Source organism: Dromiciops gliroides, chromosome 3, assembly GCF_019393635.1.
Source record: "Dromiciops gliroides isolate mDroGli1 chromosome 3, mDroGli1.pri, whole genome shotgun sequence".
NCBI lineage: Eukaryota > Metazoa > Chordata > Mammalia > Microbiotheria > Microbiotheriidae > Dromiciops > Dromiciops gliroides.
In genome coordinates this window covers 43,675,831-43,696,332 of record NC_057863.1, presented here as the reverse complement: position 1 = coordinate 43,696,332, position 20,502 = coordinate 43,675,831, and the positions used below count along the sequence as shown (strand labels likewise).

Genomic DNA, 20,502 nt, shown 5'->3' with positions numbered 1-20,502 from the left:
ACATAATCTTATATAGGCTAGCCAAGAAGAGAGGATTGCTGTATTCATGTGAAAAATGTCCTTTTTGCACTTGATTTGTAAAGAAAACTTTGATCTCTCAGCAGTCAGTCAATAAACATTTTAAGTGCCTACTATGTGCTAGCCACTGTGCTAAGCACTCAGCAAAATCCCAGAGCCTCAAGGCCCATGCTATATTCCTCTGCTGAACTATAGATAGTTGTAGATGTCTCTCATTCATTTCATTTCTACATTTGCAAATGCAAAACCAGGAAGCAATGTAAAAACCAATAAGGCATCATTTTTTCTAACTTCCCATCTCCATGTTATGTTAGTCATGAGAAAATAGAAATGATCTTTGGCCCCTTTGCAAAAAAAAATTATTTTTACGGTAAAACTCAATTTTTGTTCTGTTCTGTTCAGTTCAGTTCAATTCAATTCAACAAATACTGATGAATCTGTGTATACCACACTGGGTTTGTAACTGGGGGTAAAAAGAAAAGAGAAACTCTCCTTGGCCCTCAGGAAGCTTATATTCTATTGGGCATAGGGGTGGCAGGGAAGGGTAAAATACAATACAGAGATAAACAAAGGCAAAGTTAAACAAAGGCATTTCAAAAGGGAGAAAGATTTGGGGGATTAAAAAAGGTTATGTTACCTAAACTGTGGTTTTGAAAGAAATTGGGGCTTCTAAGTGATAGAGGTGATGAAGGAGTCCATTCCAGGCATGGGCAACAATCTATACAAAGACCTGGAGGCTGGATACTGGGATATTGTGTATCAGTACATTGTGTATATATTGTATCAGGCTAGCTTGAAACAAGGTTGGAAAGGCAGGGATGGGGGAGTCAGATTGTGGAAGGCCTTAAATAACAGGCTGAAGATTTTGTATTTTGTCCCAGAAGCAGTAGGACAATTGTTTGAGTAATTGACTTCTTCTTCTTCTTCTTCTTCTTCTTCTTCTTCTTCTTCTTCTTCTTCTTCTTCTTCTTCTTCTTCTTTCTTTTTGGTGAGGCAATTGGGGTTAAGTGACTTGCCCAGGGTCACACAGCTAATAAGTGTTAAGTGTCTGAGGTCGGATTTGAACTCATGACCTTCTGAATCCAGGGCCGGTGCTCTATCCACTGCGCCACCTAGCTGCCCTGAGTAATTGACTTCTAAGGACCCTTTTGACTCTACTCTCGAATCTCTAATCTCTCTCTCCTCTGTCTCACTCTGTCTCTGTCTCTGTCTCTGTCTCTCTCTGTCTCTGCCTTTTTCTCTGTCTCTATCTCCCTCTGTCTCTGTCTCTCTGTCTCTCTCTATCTGTCCTCTGTCTCTGTTTCTGTCTCTGCCTCTCTGTCTCTCTGTCTTTCCTTTGTCTCCATCTCTCTCCCTGTCTCTGTGTCTCTGTCTCTGTGTCTCTCCCCCTCCCTCCTATGTCTCTCTCCTCTCTTTTTCTCTCTCACTCATTCCCTCTCTCCAGAATACAAAATTGGATATTTATTAAATGAAACCATTCAAACAGCTTCATTTTAGACCTCCAGAAATATCCCATGTCTTTCAAATGTCATTATTTTAATCTTATGATCATTACACTGCAATCTGAAGTTCCACTGATGACTTCTCAGAAATGTTATGCTGAAATTATTTTACAAAAAAAGTATATACTCACATAGGCATGTTACCAACAATAATCAATGAATCCAATCCTAATTTCCACATTTCACTTTTTTATTAGCTTCTTTTAGACAGGCAGTAAATTTGGAAATAATAGTGCATTAGATACAAAAAGTGAGATTTCTACCTTGGGACATTTTGTATTACTCTCCAGAGAGATGAGAGGAAAAAAAATGAATGTGCAAGAGAGTCAGAGAGAGAGAGAGAGACAGAGACAGAGAGACAGAGAGAAACAGAAAGAGAGACAGAGGGACAAAGAGAGACAGAGATAGAGACAGACAGTTCATCAGTTTTCTCTCTTAAGGTGGATAGCATTTTTCCTTATGAGTCCTTTGGAATTGTTATGGATCATTGTATTGATCAGAGTAACTAAGTCTTTCATATTATCATTATAATGCTACTGTTACTGTGTACAAAGTTCTCTGAATTCTGTTCATTTAACTTTGTATCAGTTCATATAAGTCTTCCCAGGGTTTTCTGAAACCATCCCTTTCATCATTTCTTACAGCACAATATTATTCCATAACAATCATATGTTATAAATTGTTCAGCCATCCCCTAATTGATGAATATCTCCTCACTTTCCAATTCTTTGCCACAACAAAAAGAATGTCTATAAATATGTTTGTACTTATGGGTCCTTTTCTTTTTATTTCTTTGGGGATATTGACCTAATAGCTGTATTGCTAAGTCAAAGGGTATACACAGTTTTATAGCTTTTGGGGCATGGTTCCAAATTGTTCTCCAACATGGTTGTTCTCCAACCAGTTCACAACTCCACCAACAATGCATTGGTGTACCTGTTTTTCCACGTTCCTTCAAGCATTTGACATTATCCTTTTTTGTCATGTTAGCCTATGTCATAGATATGAAGTGACGCCTTCAGAGTTGTTTTACTTTTCATTTCTTTTATCATTAATGATTTGGAGCATTTTTTTCATATGACAACTCATAGCTTCAATTTCTTCTTCTGGAAGCTGACTGTTCATATCCTTTGACCAGTTATCAATTGAGGCTCTGTCTAACTTTTAAAGACCTTTGTAACTTTCCCCCAATCTATATTTTGACCCTCATTCTACATTACTTCTCTTCCCATGTTTTGAAATCCAGTTGAACTGTCCTTTTTCTTATTCTTCACACACAACACTCTATTGCCTGTCTCTGTTCTTTTGTACTGGCAATTCTCCAAGCTTGGAATTCACTCTTTTCTCAGTCCCTCCTCATAGAATCTTTCTCTTTTCATCCTGATGAAGCTCAAATGCCACCTTTTAGATGAAACCTTTTCTGATTCCCTTAATTGTTTGTGCCCTCCCTTCCAAACTACTTTGTATTTAACTACTTTGTATGTTAGTATGTATTTTCTTTATAGTTAAACTATATGTTGACTCATATATATACTGGTTCCTTCCTCCATTTGGAGTATAAGCCACTCCTTGCACTCCTTCAATGTGTTCATTCACTGTACTTGTGTCCCTATTGCCTATCATAGAGCCTGTCACGTAGAAGGAGTTTATTAAACACTTGTTGATTGGTTGATTTATGGAAGACTTTGGATCATGGAAATAATTTCGGGTTTTAGGGGTAGGGCTTCAATGGCAGTATCATTCAATAGTTTAAATGCTTTGGTTATTTATGAGTGCAGTGTTTTTAGCACCCAGGGTGTGTTTCTGATTGACTTTTTTGTGGTTGATAGTAATGTTCATCAACATTTTGCAATGACTACCTGAACTTGAAAAAAATGTAAAAAGTCCAGTTGATATTCTGGAAAACTCAAGTGCCACATTATTCCAAAAAGTTCCATCAGTTCTTGTTACACTGTCTTTTGAGAAAATGGACTCGAGAAATTGCCAAGGTGCTGACTGATAACTTCCTAGTTTCTAGGATTTATAAAGTTATAAAAAAAAATGACTTGGAGCTATAAGAAATCTTCAAGGTCACTGTGTCCAGCTCCTTTTTGCTGATCAGGAAACTGAGGCTCAGAAAGGTCAAATGACTTGTCTGGGGTCAGACCACTACTAAATGTCTAGGACCCTATTAGAATCAGAATCTAGGACTTCTTGACTGCAGTGATAGAGGCTAGGATCATAAGCAAGAAGTCTCTGTGTTGGTACAGGACAGGATGTGAGCACAATTCACATCATTGGCGTGTGGTCATGGAGCTAAAAGTTTGCTTAATCATCTCTGAAATGGAAGTATGAAAACAGAACTCCTAAAAATAACCAGTGGGACCAGTGGAAGTTGAGGTCTTACTTGGGATTAGAATGAAGTGGTGAGATATTAAGGTAAACAGCAGGGTTTCTAGCCTAACAATGAGTTTTCTACATTTGGCATGAATAATTGTTCTACAAGTATATTTCTAAGCTTGGCCAGCCCCACCCTTTGGCTTCCTTTGAGTCTTCTTTAACTAAAGGGTTCCTGGTATTCCTGTCCTCAATGAGCTACCTACCGAGGGGTGCCTCTCAGTACTGGCAGATCCATATACTATAATCCTATGTCTATCCACTCTATGGAGCCAGTCCCAAATTTGACCAGGTGTTCTCCCTATGGCCATCTGCCATGTTGGGCTGCTGTTGCTGCTGCTACTGCTAAATATTCCAAATGGGCCAGTACAGATTGGGCCATGTTTCTCTACCCAGGACATTCCATCTTGTTGCTGCTGTGTCACCCTCTGAATTGGACCCCCAGAGACTATGCTCCAGAAAACCTAAGCCATTTAGCTTCAGAAATCCTGCCTTGGGACTGGGCTGTCCTGTTTAGTGGTACCCATTTTTAGTCTCAGATGTAACCATGCTTCTTCTCATTGCCCGTCTTCTGTCCTGTCTTCTACTCTGCCTCTGTCTTAAGACCCCAACATGTTTCTTCACCTGAGCCATCTTCTTCCCTGATGCTGCACATGCAAAACCCCTTTTCTTTCTACCTCTTGCTATGGGAATTCATAAGTACTCAAATACACACCAGCATTATTTCTGAAGATGTGTCAATTGCCTACCCATTCATCATCACCATCCATGAAATTTCCTAGAGCCACCTCCCTCCCTTCTTCCCTTGCTATTGCTTCCTTATCTGTGATGGATCTCACCATTAGACTATAAATTCCTTGAGAAGCCTCATTTAAAAAATGTGTATCTATAGTGCATAACACAGTATTGATAAATAGTAAGTGCTTGAGAAATGCCTTTTTGTTCATTCATTTACATGCCATTCATTACACTAATTCATTGAGTGAATTCATTTTCCCAATACATGTTAGGTTGCTTATCCTTTTATTTTTTATTGTCATATTTACCAAATCATCATAGCCTTGGTCACTTGCTATTTTTCTCATTAAATCCAATGTTAATGGATGACAAATTTGTTCAAGTGCTATTACCCCCCCCCTTCCCAAGATACATGTCCAGATATTATCATTGTAGCATTATTCATAATTGCATAAAGCAAACAAACAGAGCTGAATGCCCCAAATAGGTGGATGGTTAAATAAATTGTGGAACATGAATTTAATGAAATTCTATAATGAAAGTAAGCCTTACAGGTATTAGGAATACAAAGAAATCTGAAAAAGACCTTTTTGAAATAATGCAAAAAACCCCCTAAAAATGCAGTATGAACTAACTATGCTCATGTGAAGAAAAGTAATTGAGAATGAATGAACAAAGGGTTCTGATAGGATGGGAACTTAGATGGAGGGGCTAACAGTGCTAGAACTCTATGCATTGAAATGCATTTTTAATGCAATAGTCATTAAGTAAGTTCCATTTGTATCAATGTTGTTTCTCATAAAGTGTTTAAAAATTAAAAGATGAATACAAAACATGAAAGATAAATATTTTGCAAAATAGATTAAGTTTAATGTTTTAAGTTAAAAAAAAACAACTTTGTAAAAAGTCATTTCAAGGGCATGAATAAAATCTATAAAACCAGAACTAGAACTAGATTGATTATAAGGAAGTTTTGCACCAGGGTGACAACTTGGAGGCAGAGTGGAGGGTTGGTAGGGTCCTTCCTCCCAGGGCAACTGACAACCTGATGTCTTGTGGTACTCCACTGCACAATCTGAAAAGGGGCTATAACAGTGTAACAGTGTGACAACACCCATGGTAATACTACATCTCCTTTCCCCCTCACTTAATCTTTCTTCCTCTACATAAAAAACATCCTATCATAGCTATAACTGTATAAAATACTTTTATATAGATCCTTCAATTGGTAATAATATATTTACATAGTGGTTTAAAGTTTGCAAAATATTTTACACACATCATATAATTTATAAAAACATGTATTGAATTATTTGACTCATTTACTTTTAATATACTGTTCATTTTTAATTTCAGAAATTATTGCAGCTTGTGTCTTCCAATTCAGTTATTTTTCAGTGATGTCTTATTGTTTGTTACCCCATTTGTGGTTTTTCTGGCAAAGATAACTGGAGTGATGTGCTATTTCCTTCTCCAGTTCATTTTACAGATGAGGAAACTGAGACAATAGGTTAAGTGACTTGTTCAGGGTCACACAGCTATTAAGTATCTGAGGCCACATTTGAACTCAGATCTTCCTGACTCTAAGGCCCAGATTCTATCCAGTGTTCCACCTAGCTGCCCTGCTTGTATCTAGCTGCTGGTAATTAATTTTGAATCTGATTTCAGTGTACACTTCAAAATCATCTCATTAGTTCCATTATATCCAGAAAGACGAACATTTAATCATCTGATTTTATAAATAAGTTTAAACTGAGAAGGACCTATAGCAATCATCCAGTGGAATTCTTCATTTTTACAGACTAAGAGACAAAAACCCAGTGAGGCTGAAGGACTTGTCTAAAGTCACATGGATAGTAAATAACAGAGGTGAAATTTGAATGTATATTCTCTGATTCCAAATTCATAGATCTTTCTAACACATCATTCATTGATTCTTTTAAAGTTATTTTATTTAAAAATCTTATTTCTATTAGGTTTTTTTGGTTTTTCTATAACCCTCATTTTCTACATCCAGAGACCCAACCCTTGTAGAAAAGATTTTAAAAGGAATGAAAAAACAAAAAAATCAAATGCTCAAAACATTAGACTTCTCTGATAGTATGTGCAATATTCTATGTCTAGTCACTCAGCTCTACAAAAAGGAGAGAGGGAGATATACTTTCTCAACCCTTTTCTACAGCCAGGTTTTGTTATAATAACAATGTTCATTGACTGAATTTTTCTTCTTTCTTTTTAAAAAAATTTTACTTTTTATTTTGTCTTCTTTCTGTTTACATTGTCATCATTATGTATACAACATTCTTGGTTCTGCTTATTTCACACATCAGTTCAATTTAGTCTTTCCATGCTTCTTTGTATTCATCATACTCATAATATCTCTGGAAATCATTAATTTCATGTACCATAGTTTGTCTAGCCATTCTCCAATTTAGAGATATCTTACTTTTTTTCAGCTCTTTGCTACTTCCAAAAAATAATTACTGCTCAGAATATGCAAATAGATATGAGACTTTTCTGTTTTTCATCTCTTTGTGTTATATGCTTAGAAATGGGATCTCTGCATCAAAGAGTATGGGTATTTTAGTCACCTTTTTGTATAGTTTAAGATTTTTTTTCTCAGAACTGTCAAAATTATTCTCAGCTCCACCAATAATGTTTTATGTCTTTTTATAGTGCTCCAATATGGATTACTCCCCAAATTTTGCCATTTTGACAATTTTCTTTGTGAGGATCTGAACCACTCTCTCATGTGATTGTTAATAGTTTATAATTCTTCCTTTTCACATCTGCTGATCATTTGTTCCTTGGACCATGACTTTTGGTCATATATCTATGTAAATTCACTGTTTATCTTGGATATTGGACCCTTAGAAATATTTGATTCAAAGTGTTATTTTTTGAGTCAAGAGTTTCCTTTCTTCTCCTAAGTGCATTAGTTTTGCTCCTGTAAAAGCTTTTCAAATCCACTTAATAATAATAATAATAAAACCCACAACATTTTTTCTTTTCTGATAGCCTCTTACTCTTGTTTGGTTAAAAATTTTACTTTTAGCCATAACTATAAAAAGCATCTATGTAATTTTCTTCTAATTTTTTATGGTATGACCTTTTTATATATTCTGGTTGCCTATCCATTCTGAGTCCATTGTGGTGTGTGGTAAAATAATTTTTGTAGATTTGTTTTGGTTCTTGTTATTTTACTGAAGCTATTCTTGTCTCAATCATTATCTTTGCTGATTCTCTAGGATTTGTTAAGTAAACCATTACTTCCTCAGCAAGGAAGAGAAATCTTTCTTTGTTTGCCAGTGCTTATGTCTTTAATTTCTTACCTCATTTTTGTTGCTACTGTTTTTTGAACCTTAGTAATTAGAACAATAATAAACATTTAGATAGTGCTTTGAGGTTTGCAAAGCACTTTGCATAAAATATCTCACTTGATCTGGTAGGTTAATAAGTATACATTTAAGTAGGTATAGTGCCAGACATTGTGCTGGGCACTTGGGAAAATTAAAAAAAAAATTCCCATCCTCAAGGAAGGAGCTTAGGAGCTTATTGTCTATCAATGGAAAACAATGTGTACACAGATAAATAAATGTAATATGAATAAATAAATACAAAGGTACATTGGAGTGTAAGGGAGTGAAGACTGTACCAACCAGAAGGATCAAGAAAAGTCTTATATAGGAAATGACTCAAGCTGAGCCTTCAAGGAAATTAGGGATTGTAAGAGGTAAGGAAGAGTTCATTCCAGGTATTGGAGACAGACTGTGAACAGAATTAGAAATGGGAGATAGAATGTAATATATGGAGAATAGTAAGGGGTCTACGCATTACCTGATCTTTTTCTTTTTTTAATTAATTTTTTTCTTTTTTTACAATATCTGATTTGAATGAACTAGTGAAAAGCATTTATTAAGCACCACTATATGCCAGGGACTCTACTAAGTGGTAGGGATATAAATTCAAAAGCAAGATAGTGTTTATCCTCAACGAGCTTATAATTAAATAGGCAAAGACAAAATATATAGGGAAGTGGTAGGCAGGGAAGGATGTTTTGTTCTGAGAAATCACAGGGATGGTGAATGGAGCTAAAGGCAGTTGATTGACAAACTTTTTCCCAATGCAATGTAATGTTGATCTGGTTAGTTTCTAGAGCAAGAGGGGGAACTGGAGGGGTGTGGATATATATACACATTGGCATGACTGATGGCAAGAAGATGGCTGGTTTGGCCAGTTGGATAGGATATGTGATGGATAGCCTCCACTGGGGCTGGCAGAATATAGTAAGCCTATATGAATTTACATTCACTCATCCAAGGAGATAGCTTGGCCCCAGGGCAGGAGTTCCAAAGTTGAGTGAACTAATTCCTCCAGGGCATTGTCTTATGGAGTTTAGTGGTCCTGAAGGTAAAGCGGCAGTTTGATGGATGGCTGGACTTGATCCCCAAAGGACAAGAAAATTTGGGGGTATTTTTAAAATCTTTAGTCCCAATTCCGAAGGGAAAGAAGCCACTAAAACCTTGCAGAAAATAGAAACAAGGGATAATATGTTATTAAGAGACACATTTCATACCTTACTCCATTTTGTCTCTGCCTCCAATAGATAATATTTCTTTCCACCTTGGCCTCCCATACCTATTAAGTACTTACTGTAACTTCAAAGAGTAAAAAAGTGCACATCCTCCTCATTCATCCTCCCTGGGTAACAGTAAATAGAAGTATCAGGATTCTGGCTCAAAACTAACTTACTCTAGGAGATGAAATTATAACCATGAAAAACACCTTGGAAAACATAACTAATGCATTATGAAAAATATTCTCATACCAATAGTTGAGTTCCATACTATTTATCCAGCCTTCCAACTGATAAGAAAATCAGGGGCTGCTCCCACTTTCCAGGAGTCGTAAGGATTTGAAATGTGCTTGACTTGGAGCCCACGGAGAGGTCCTTAATACAGTCAGCACTGGTCCTTATCATAACACCTTTAGTCCTCTCTTGGATGCTACTGTTTCCTCTCAATTCAGTGTCATATACACATATGTATGTGTATTTTGTGGACATGTATCCAATATGACAGCTTTTATTTGTTTAAGAATAAGAAAGTCCTTTCGGTTTAAAAATAGTGAATGTTAGTTTCAATTCTGCTACCCAAAACACCCCACCACAGGGAGAGAACTCTTCCTTGCACCCATTGAAATGAAGAGCCATTGTGGATCTGAAGCATAGTTTCAGATTACAGATATCCTTTCCACATCACGATTTTGCCCTTTGTGGTTTCGATATACCATGGGTCTGCATAAGAAATTAAATGGGGTGGGGCGGCTAGGTGGCGTAGTGAATAAAGCACCTGCCCTGGATTCAGGAGGACCTGAGTTCAAATCTGGCCTCAAACACTTGACACTTACTAGCTGTGTGACCCTGGGCAAGTCACTTAACCCTCACTGCCCTGCCCCACCCCCCCACCAAAAAATTTAAATGGGAAGCTACAAATGACACACAAAGGCCAGCAGGTGACACAGAACATATGATCAAGTACTTAACCCAAATTTTACAATAAGGTACTATAAACATCCACAAGAGAAAAAAACATCAGACTTCTTAGGTACAAAGGGAGGGATAGAAAATTTTATGCAGATTTTCCAGATCATGGGGGCATTGTACCCCTAACTCCCTATGGAAGGGATAACCATATAGCTCTAGGGCTGGAAGGGACCCCAGTGGACATTTAGGCTGATGCCTACATTTTCCAGATGAGGAAATTGATACCCAGAGAAATGAAGTGTCTTGTCCAAGGTCATGATGGTCATAATGTCAAAACTGGGATTTGAACTCTGATGCTCTCTTTCCAGAGATGCTTCACTTTCCACTATATACACAACTTCCCTAGTACTGTTGTCTCTGAGAGTGGCATGTAGAGAGCTACTGTGGGACTGTAGGAAGGTTTGTAGTTCTCTAAGATATCAAGATCAAAAATGAAAAGTTGTGGGGCAGCTAGGTGGCGCAGTGGATAGAGCACTGGCCCTGGAGTTAGGAGGACCAGAGTTCAAATCCGGCCTCAGACACTTAACCCTTACTAGCTGTATGACCCTGGGCAAGTCACTTAACCCCAATTGCCTCACTAAAAAAAAGAAAGAAAGAAAGAAAAGAAAAGTTGTGTTGTGTGTATGTGTGCTGTGCTGTGTGTGTGTGTGTGTGTGTGTGTGTGTAGACACAGAGTGCTTCAAACCTGAGATTTCATTAGTTTGGGGAGCTCCCAGTATGAGATATCCATCTATGAGCAGACATTAATAATGTGTCTGTAATCTTAGAGAGCTGCCTGGGGCACTATTGATTTCAGTGACATCCATGGTGACACTGCTATTATGGGGCAGTGTTAGAACTTGAACTCGGTCCATTCTTTTATCCAGTTTGCCACATCAGACTATTTTTTCCTTCCTCTGCTGTTCCAAATTGCATCATGTAGTAGAAATAGCATTGAATTAAAAGTAAACAAAACAAAACAAAAAACATCAGTTCCAATAAGAGGCTATTGTAATTGTTACTAAAAGGAAAGGTCATTGAGGGCCATTTGAATAATAATATTTAACACTTAATTCATTGAAGAAAAGTACATTATTATGTTATATTATGTTATGTTCTATTTATTCTATTAATTATATTATAATGAAACTCTGATGCTCTACTGAGCATGGTGGAGTGGGACAAGCAATAGACTTGGAGTCATATCTGGTCATAGCTCTTCAGCTTTCCAGTTATGTGACTAAAGGCTATTTGTTTCTCTTCTCTGGGCCTCAGTTTCCTAATCTGTAAAGTGACAAGGTTGGACCAGTTCCCCTCTAAGGTACCTCCTAGCTTTAACTCTGTGATCTATGACTTTATGGTGGCTGATTGTTCCCCTTTTGGGTCACCCTGTGGGTTGAGGGGGGGACTTTCTAATTTTTGAGGGTCACAAAGTCTTATTCTAAGGCTTATTAGTGTCTTAGTCCATAAAGACTATATATGCAGCGTAAACTCTGGAAATTCCTATCAAGTGAAAGAGGTTTGGATCATGTCCCTGGAGATAGCCTATGACTACTCCTTGAGAATCCACCTAACTGGGGGCAGCTAGGTGGCACGGTGGATAAAGCATCAGCCCTGAATTCAGGAGGACTTGCATTCAAATCTGGCCTCAGACAATTGACACTTACTAGCTGTGTGACCCTGGGCAAGTCACTTAACCCACATTGCCAAAAGAGAAAAAAAAGAGAGAGAGAATCCACCTAAGAACAGAGTAACTGGTTTCTGATTATCTAGTGAGGAATTTTCTTTTTTGTAACAAACATTTTATTTTTTCCAGTTACATGTAAAGGTGGTTTTCAACATTCATTTTCATAAGATTTAGAGTTCCAAATTTTTATCTCTCCCTCCCTATTTTCCCCCCTCCACAAGACAGCAACCAATCTGATATAGGTTATATGTGTGCAATCCACAAGTGCTCTTTTTTTTTTTTTAGTCTATGTTGAATCAATACCAGTTCTTTCTCTGGGAGTGTATAGTATGCTTCATCATGAGTCCTTTGGGATTGTCTTGGATCATTGTATTGCTGAGAGTAGTTAAATCACTCATAATTGCTCATAGAACAGTATTGCTGTCACTTTGCACAATGTGCTCCCGGTTCTGCTCACTTCACTATACATCAGTTCATATGAGTCTTTCCAGGTTTTTCTGAAATCATCCTGCTCGTCATTTCCTATAGCACAACAATATTCCATTACAATCATATACCACAGCTCGTTTAGTCATTCCCCAATTGATGGACATTCCTTTGATTCCCAATTCTTAGCCACCACAAAGAGTTGCTATAAAATTTTTTGTACAATTTTCCCCCTTTTCTCTTTTTCACAATTGCCATTGTTAACTGTTTCCCTCCATCCTATTTCCTTCTCCATGATATTTACTCTATTATCTATCTTCTTTCACCCTATCCCTCTTCAAAAGGGATTTGCTTCTGACTGCCCCCTCTCCCAATCTGCCCTCCCTTCTTTTGCCCCTCCTTCCTTATCCCCCTCCCCTCCTGTTTTCCGGCAGGGTTAGATAGATTAACTCCACCCAATTGAGTGTGTATGTTATTCCCTGGTGAGGAATTCTTTGGCTTGGACTGCCAGCTGCTAATGCCCTCCCATCCTCCTTCCCAAATTACCTTGTATTAACTACTTTACATTTCCTTGCTAATTCTCTCTTTATATATGCTTATTTCTGTATTTGCTGTCTTCCCCCAGCAGAAAGCAAGCTCTTTGAGAAGAGAGATCATTTTATCAGTATCCCCAGTGATAGGCCCAGTCAATACTTGGGGCGCTCAACTACCCTCTGCTTGGTGACTTAGAGTGAAAGGGAAGCCACCAGGCAGTCTCTTCCACTTTTGGACAGTTTCAATTGTTAGGAAGATTCTCCTGATTTCAAGTTGAAATTTGCCTCTTTGCAACTTGGGCTAATCCCCATGATAGTTCCCTTTAAATACTTGAAGGCAGCTATAATGTCCCTGTTAAGTCTCTCTTCTCCAGGATCAATATTTCCAGTTCCTTCAAACAATCCTCCTATGGCATGAATGGAAGCCCTTCACCATCCTGCCCACTCTCCTATGGACATTCTGTGGCTTATTTATGTCCTTCCTAAAAGGTGGCACCCTATCCAAAAGGGCAGAGGGAGACTCTCACCTTCCTAGTTTTGGTCGCTATGCCTCTTCTAATGATGCCCCAAGTGGCTTTTTGACTCACACCGAGTTCACTAAAACTCCCAGATCTTTTTTTCCTGACTTTTTTGGGTATATTTTGGATCTCTAGCTCAGAATGTGACAACTATGTGAAATCAGAGACGCTGAGTATAAATGATGGCACCAAGAGCTCCCCTTGTCATTTGAGGCACTGTGGCATAGTGGATTATTCTCTAGATCTGGAGTCAGGAAAGCCAGAGTTCAAATCCTGCCTCAGACACTTCATAGCTGTGTGACCACGGGCAAGTCCCTCAACCTCTCTAATCCTGTCTTTTCATCTGTAAAGTGGAGCTAATAATAGCTACAGTGACTCCCTCACACCATTTGGTGAATGTTTTTTGTTATTATTTAGCAAAGTGGCATGTTGAAGGGGACAGAGGACTTGCCTTGGAACTCGAATGCCTTGGTTTAGGTTCTATCTGTTACAAATATCAGTCACTAAACTCTTCAGTGCCCCTCAGCAACTCTCTAAGATTATAAATGACAGATGATTTGCTGTTCTTATCAAAAGAGACAGTTTTCATACCAGGAGTTTCCTCTACTCATGAAATCCTAAATACAGATGGAAAAAATAATGTATATTATTTGGCATGAACCCCAATTGAAAGGATGTCCTACTGATCACATAGCACTATTTAATACTGGTCACTGAGTCTAGCCTTCATTTCCACCTAGACATGAAAGTTTGTAGGTATGGTTCAAAAGGTCTGTCAGCAGTGCTCTATCCTTACATCATAGGGACACCAGCTCAAGTTTGTCAAAGACTCAAATTAAGTATTTACTAATCACCTACCTGGTCTATGAGGCAGTGGGACTACAAAGATGAAAGAAAATTCAAACCCTGAACAAGTTTACTTGTCACCAAACCCCATTCCCTCATGAGCAGAAATGAGGAGCAAACTCAGCTGTTCCAATTCAGACAGGTAGCAAGAGGATTGATCTGACCCCAGGTTTCTTTATTGCCTCCTCCCCAGTTCTGATGCCTGCTGTGTGTGAGCTCAGGAACAACATGGGTCATGGCTCTGGTTTGTATATATCTGTATAAATATATGTTCTCTCTCCAAATAGAATGTAAGCACCTTGAGGCCAAGGACTGTTTTACTTAAACCATTATATCACCAGAGATTATGAATATTTGTTGATTGATTAATATAGACTCACCATGCATAAGAGAAAGAAATCCTAGACTCAGGTCAACTGGTAGTAAAGCTGAACCAGGTCTTCCTACCTCATTGAGTCTCTCTCCTGTACTCACTCCACATAGATACTCACTACTGATTCTAGGCCAGTTTGGGCCACTCATCCTTCCCCTTTTATCTCACTCTGAGGTTTGTAGAACCCTATTCTCTCTACTATACTGACAGGCGGGAGCTCATATTCTGATTGAGAATTTGAGATCTGTACACTTCAATGCATCTTAGGTCGGTGATCTCAGTGACGTGGGGACTTGCACCTCCACTTTAGGAAATGACAGACTGCCTATAATATAATACATCTCTAGGTCATAGGAAATCTTAAGAAGGTTCCCTTAGTCTTGGAGAAATTAATTGAATCACTTGCCTTTAGTAACATTGCTATCGTTGTCTGATGTGGGGTTTGTTTGAATTCTGATTTTCATGACTCCAAGACCAGCACACTGTTCCCTCCACCATGTTGCTTCTCAGAGGCATACACATCAACAACAATACAAATGAGAATGCACTTTGGGTGTGATGAATGGCTTTCTCATCCCTCCTATCTCCACCTCCTTTAGGATGAGAAAGAAAGTAATCCCCTGTTTGGCATTTAAACCCTTCTTACCTTTCCAGTCTTACACTTTGCTCCCATCACACATTCTATGATCCATGTTACAATGATCTAGTTGCTATTCCTCACATATGATCCTTTATGGCCCATCTTTATGCCTTTGCATTGGCTGTCCCACATACTTGGAATATTCTTCCTCCTCTCAATTGCCTTATAGTTTTCCTGGCTTCCTTCAGCTCAGTTCAAACCCCACCTCCCATATATGAGGGCTTTCTTGTCCTCTCCATCCCTCACCTCTTGCCAATTTCTGCTGCCTTTCTTCTACTCTCTATGAATTTTGTATGTTCCTAGTTATTTATGTGTTCTTTCCCCACTTAGAATGTGAGCTCCTTGAGATCACAGAATGTTTTTGCCTTTCTTTGTATCCTTGGTAGTTATCAGAGGGTCTAGCACTTGTAAGTGCTTAATAAATGTTTGTTGACTTACTGACATCTGTAGAATAAGAAGTTTGGACTGGGTGAGCTTCAAAGTCCTTTCCCACTTGATATTTGTCATCCCAGGACCCTAAAAGAGTCATAGGTAAGGAGCAGACATATGTCCATGATCAAAGACAATAACAATAGTATCCAACATTTAAATAATGCTTTAAGTAGGTACTATAAATCATTATTTTTCTTTACAGATGAGGAAATGGGCTCAGACAGCATAGTGGCTTGCCTATGGTCTGCTAGTAAACATCAGAGGCAGGATTACAAGCCAGTTCTGCCATACTCCAAATGAACCATTCTAGTCACTTGTTATCTGGCCATTTATCCTGTTACTGCCCAGATTCTCCACATCTGGCTCTGCATCTTCCAGACCCAACTTCCACAAATCATGTGGTTAACCCACTCAGCTCTGGAACTCCTGCCCTGGGGCTAAGTTTGCTTGATTTGTGAGTTAGTTCAAAACCATCTAGTCCATTCTTATCAAGCTGGCTGCCACCTCCACCTCCTCCTCCTCCTCCTCCTCCTCCTCCTCCTCCTCTTGTTCTTGTTTTTGTTCTTCTTTTCTCCTTCTCCTCCTCCCCTCTCCTCTTTCTCCTTCCTCTCCTCTCCTCTTCTCTTCCCCTTCTCCCTCCCTATCTATTATGGTGGGGGTAGGGCCACATTCATATAGAAAATTAAATATTATATATCACAATGTATAATATATAAAACATTGTACATTATATATGCCAGACTTGTCTGAATGTCCTCTAAACATGGAGACTATATAAAGGAATTGAGAGTCCATAGATCACTGTTGAGGAGCTCTTATTGCCTTCCTTTATGTTTCCAATGCTCAGCCTGGCACCTGGAATACAATAAGCACTGAATAAATGCTCTTTGACTGGCTGACTGACTGGTTAGGTTCTTGGAATACAAAAAGAGAAAGCCAAACAGTCCCCCTAGTCAAAAAACTGCTGTGTTAGATTCTACTGGGCAATGCAAGAAATGTCACAATGTAATACATGGTAAGAGCTTGATAAGGGGAAAATGCAGGAAGGACTTTTGGGAGTCCTAAACAGGGTTTTGGTAAATCTTCACAGTAATGTCAACTTGTGGTGAGCACCTACTGCATACACACCATTGTCTAGTAGCCTAGTAGCAATATGGTGATTAGATCCATGTATGCTATTTTATGATAAGATGACTATATGTTACTCACTATAACATAGTGAGAAATCTAGGTAGGAAATCTACCTTCTTGTCCTCAATCTGGTTCTAACTAGCTCTGTGACCTTAATTTCTCCAAGGCTCATTTTCCTCTGTACAAAGAGGACCCTATGGTAATTATTGACCCCACATTACAGATGAATAAACTGAGGCTCAGAGAAACAAAATGACTTGTCTTTGGGTATGATGAGTTGGAGTCAAGATTCAGATCCAAACCTTTCTATTTCCAAGTCCAGCATATTAACCTTTACTCCATAAAAGTAGTACAGTATGCGAAGCCAAGAATGTGCTAAATCTAGACATACCGTAATTTCTGCCAGCTCCTACTTAGAATGAAAAAAAAAAAGTTTAGGGTTAGTTTTATAGTAAGGAGAACTCCTGTCTCAGATACTTCTTAACTGTATGACTTTGTTCAGGAAAGGTCATTTAACCTCTCTTAGCCTCAGTTTCCTTATCTGTAAATTATAAATAATAATTAACTTGAGTTTTTTATAAGGTTTCAGTGGAATAACAAATGTAAAGTGCTTTGCCAATCTTAACGTGCTATTAAGATATGAGCTGTGCCTGCATCTTGATACTGCATTTTTGGAAGATGTTAAAGCATGTTCTAGTTATGCTATGGATTCAGTCTCCCCTCTTTATTTTTCTCCTGATTTTTTTGGTAATACTTTTCTTCATCTTCACAAATGACACAGGAGATACCTCCGTTCAGGTCTTACTGAACAGAACAATAAAATGTAAGCTTCTTGAGGGTAGGGACAGCTACACTTTTGTCTTTGTCTTTCCAGCACCTGATGCACTGTAGGCTCTTAAATGCTTTTGAATGAAGGAATAGGTGACCAGAAAACCCTAGAAATTATGAAAATGAGTGAATTCTCAGAATCTGGCCATTCTCTAGTCATGTTTACCAACCAAGCTACAAAAGAAGATAGTTCTCTCCTCCATGCTGGGCCATTTCCATGCCTTCAGTTGGGAAGATCCCTGGGGAGTAGGGAAGGGGAGGATGGGGGGACATGGAGATTTAGGTTGTGCTTTTTTTTTCCTTGCCTGTTTTTTTTTCAACAGACTGGGAACTCTTTTGGTGTGTCAACATGACAAAAGGGATGTTGTGGGAAAGCTTGACTTGTTTTCCAAAGCGTCCATAATCATGTCACTCGTAAACAGCACACCCTGTCACATTGCCTTTCGGATTCCCTTATCAAGGATCTGGATACTTGTACTCAGGCCCAGCCATGCTAGAAGTCATCCTATAGGCCTATCTCAAAACCCTTTCCACCAAAACATGGTGGTGTTCAGGGTTTGGCAATTCAATTTCATTCAACTTTTCAAGAAGGAAAGCTTCAATAAGCTTTGCTTGTTCTGTCAGTGATAATGTTCATCAACATGGCATAAATCTGTTTCTCCAGATTTCCTCAAGTGTATTATCATATCTAGGCCTCCTGGTCTACTATCATTGCTGAGCACCCCCTCTTTCCCTCACTCCTTCCCCTTTTATTCTTTCTGTCTCTTTCCCCACCTGTCTTACTCTTCTTTCTTCTCTTTCTCCCCCTACCTCTTTTATTCTTTTCTCTTCTGTCTCTTTCTCCCTACCTCTCTATTATTCTTTTCTCTTCTCTCTGTCTGTCTCTGTGTGTTTCTCTGTCTCCCTCTATCTATCTGTTTCTCTGTCTCTGTTTCTTTGTCTCTGTGTCTCTACATCTCTGTGTCTCTCTGTTTCTGTCTCTCTTTCTCTCCCATTCTCTGTCTCTGTCTCCATCTATCTCTGTGTTTTTCTGTCTCTGTTTCTTTGTCTCTGTCTCTCTCATTCTCTATCTCTGTCTCTCTCTCTTTCTCTTTTACTCTCCTGTCCTCTTCTCTCCCTTATTTGTATCGCTTTTCTCTCTTTTTGCTTTCTCTCTCGCTTGCTCTTTCACATAGGAAACACACACACACACACACACACACACCCCAAAAAACAAAAAACAAAACCCAAGTTCTTGCCGAGCTTGCTTCCCTCCCCTCCCGGTGCCAGCCCAGCTTCCCGACAGCCCTCATACTCTCCGTGTCCGGGCCAAGGCAGTCGAGTTTGGTTCTCAGGGCCCAGCTCTCTGGACACCCTCGATGATGACCTCATTAGAGTCACAGATGTTCGCTGCACTTTGGGAGAGCTGGAAAAAACAGAGCCGTAAACTAGGCCAGCTTGCAGGAAGGCTGTTCCCCACAATTCAAGCTCCCAGTGCTGGATAGTTCCCACTAGGTTCTGGTCGGCTAGGAGACCGCACCTTATTAATCTTGTGTCAGGGAGCCAGCTGCAGCCGTGGCATCTACCATATTTCACCACAACTCCATGTCTGGACAGCCATTGTCTTGGTAGTTTTTTTTTTAAATGAAAACTCCACAAATCAGCTGCTTTCCCTCCCTCCCTCCCTCCCTCCCTCCCTCTTTCCCTCTCTCTCTCTCTCTCTCTCTCTCTCTCTCTGGGCCCCATATTCTGCCCTCCCCAACTTCCCCAAGCTCCCCCTCCTCCTTACAGAGCTTGTGCTGGGGAGCCGGTGGAGTTGGGGCGCATCCCCTCCATCCCCTGCGCTGTGGGCAGGTTTACTAATTCAGAGAGCCTGCTTACTTCCCAACTTTAATGATATTCTCTCAGCATATCACTATGGTTGCCTGGCGACCGGATTTGAGCTAGGCCTCTCATTTGATTCCCACACATCAGACCCTGAAAAGCACTTTTTTTTCCCCTCCTCGTCCCTCAGCTTTTGATTCTGCCTCCTCTGAAACCCTTCCCCCTGCCGTGTCCGTGTGGGTGGGCAGAGCCCTGGCAGAATAAGGCCAGGGGTGAAGGGCAGCCTCTGGGCTACTGGTCACACATCAAGGCCTCCAGACAAAGATTCTGGGAGCCCTTCCTGACAAACACAAATTCCCTTCAGAAAAAAAAGCAAATTTGGTTTTCCCTTCGGAGGTTGGGTGTCATTTTAAGACTTTTTGGAGATACTTTATTAATTCTGACGCTCTCTATTGTTTGTTTTTTTTTTGTGGGGGGAGGCATTTCTTACAAAGAACTTCCCATCAACAAGTTGTTATTGGAAGAAGCAAACAGATTGGAAAGGACTGAAATAATCTAATAGAACCCAGGCTCATTGGCTTTCTGTCTCCCATCTCTTTAAAGATTATGGTATGATATCAAATGTATTTGTGTGGACATTTCAGTCTCAGCTTCCAGTATAACATTTCCCTCCTTCCTCCCCACCCCACTCCTTGCCCCAATCCATGAAAAAATGTTGGGGTTTTTTTCCTTCAAGCTATGTGTATTAAAATCTTTAGTGTTCTCTCAGGTGAAGATGAATCACTTGTTTGTTTTGTGTTTTTTAATTTATATGAGACTCAGCAGGTGTTGAGACTGTTATGAGGAAATAGGGATGCTTCTTGGAAAGCCTCATTTCCCTCAAGTGGATTTCCATATAAAAATGAAAGTTGGGGATTAAAAATGCACCCAGTGTTTCATATGTATCTCTGGATTCGGCTCCTCTGAGGAAGAGGAGGAGGAGAGTAGGGAGGGGTGTCTGGTTTTAGCTTTCAGAAGGAAAATAATAAGAAGGACCTTCCCTCTGATTGGGGCCTCTTCAGTTTGTCCAGAATTTCAAATCATAGCATAGACAGGTTTTCCATAGAACTGTAGTTTCAAAACATCAC

At 39.3% G+C, this 20,502-nt stretch overlaps 1 long non-coding RNA gene across 1 annotated transcript; it reads right to left on the bottom strand.

The window, feature by feature from the left end:
- Positions 1-15,620: 15,620 nt before the first annotated feature.
- LOC122746371 lies at positions 15,621-19,417 on the bottom strand. The gene is made up of 3 exons (XR_006355537.1): positions 19,341-19,417; positions 18,867-18,977; positions 15,621-15,697 (listed from the first exon to the last, which is right to left on the bottom strand). It is a non-coding gene; the product is annotated as an uncharacterized LOC122746371 (long non-coding RNA).
- Positions 19,418-20,502: the final 1,085 nt, after the last annotated feature.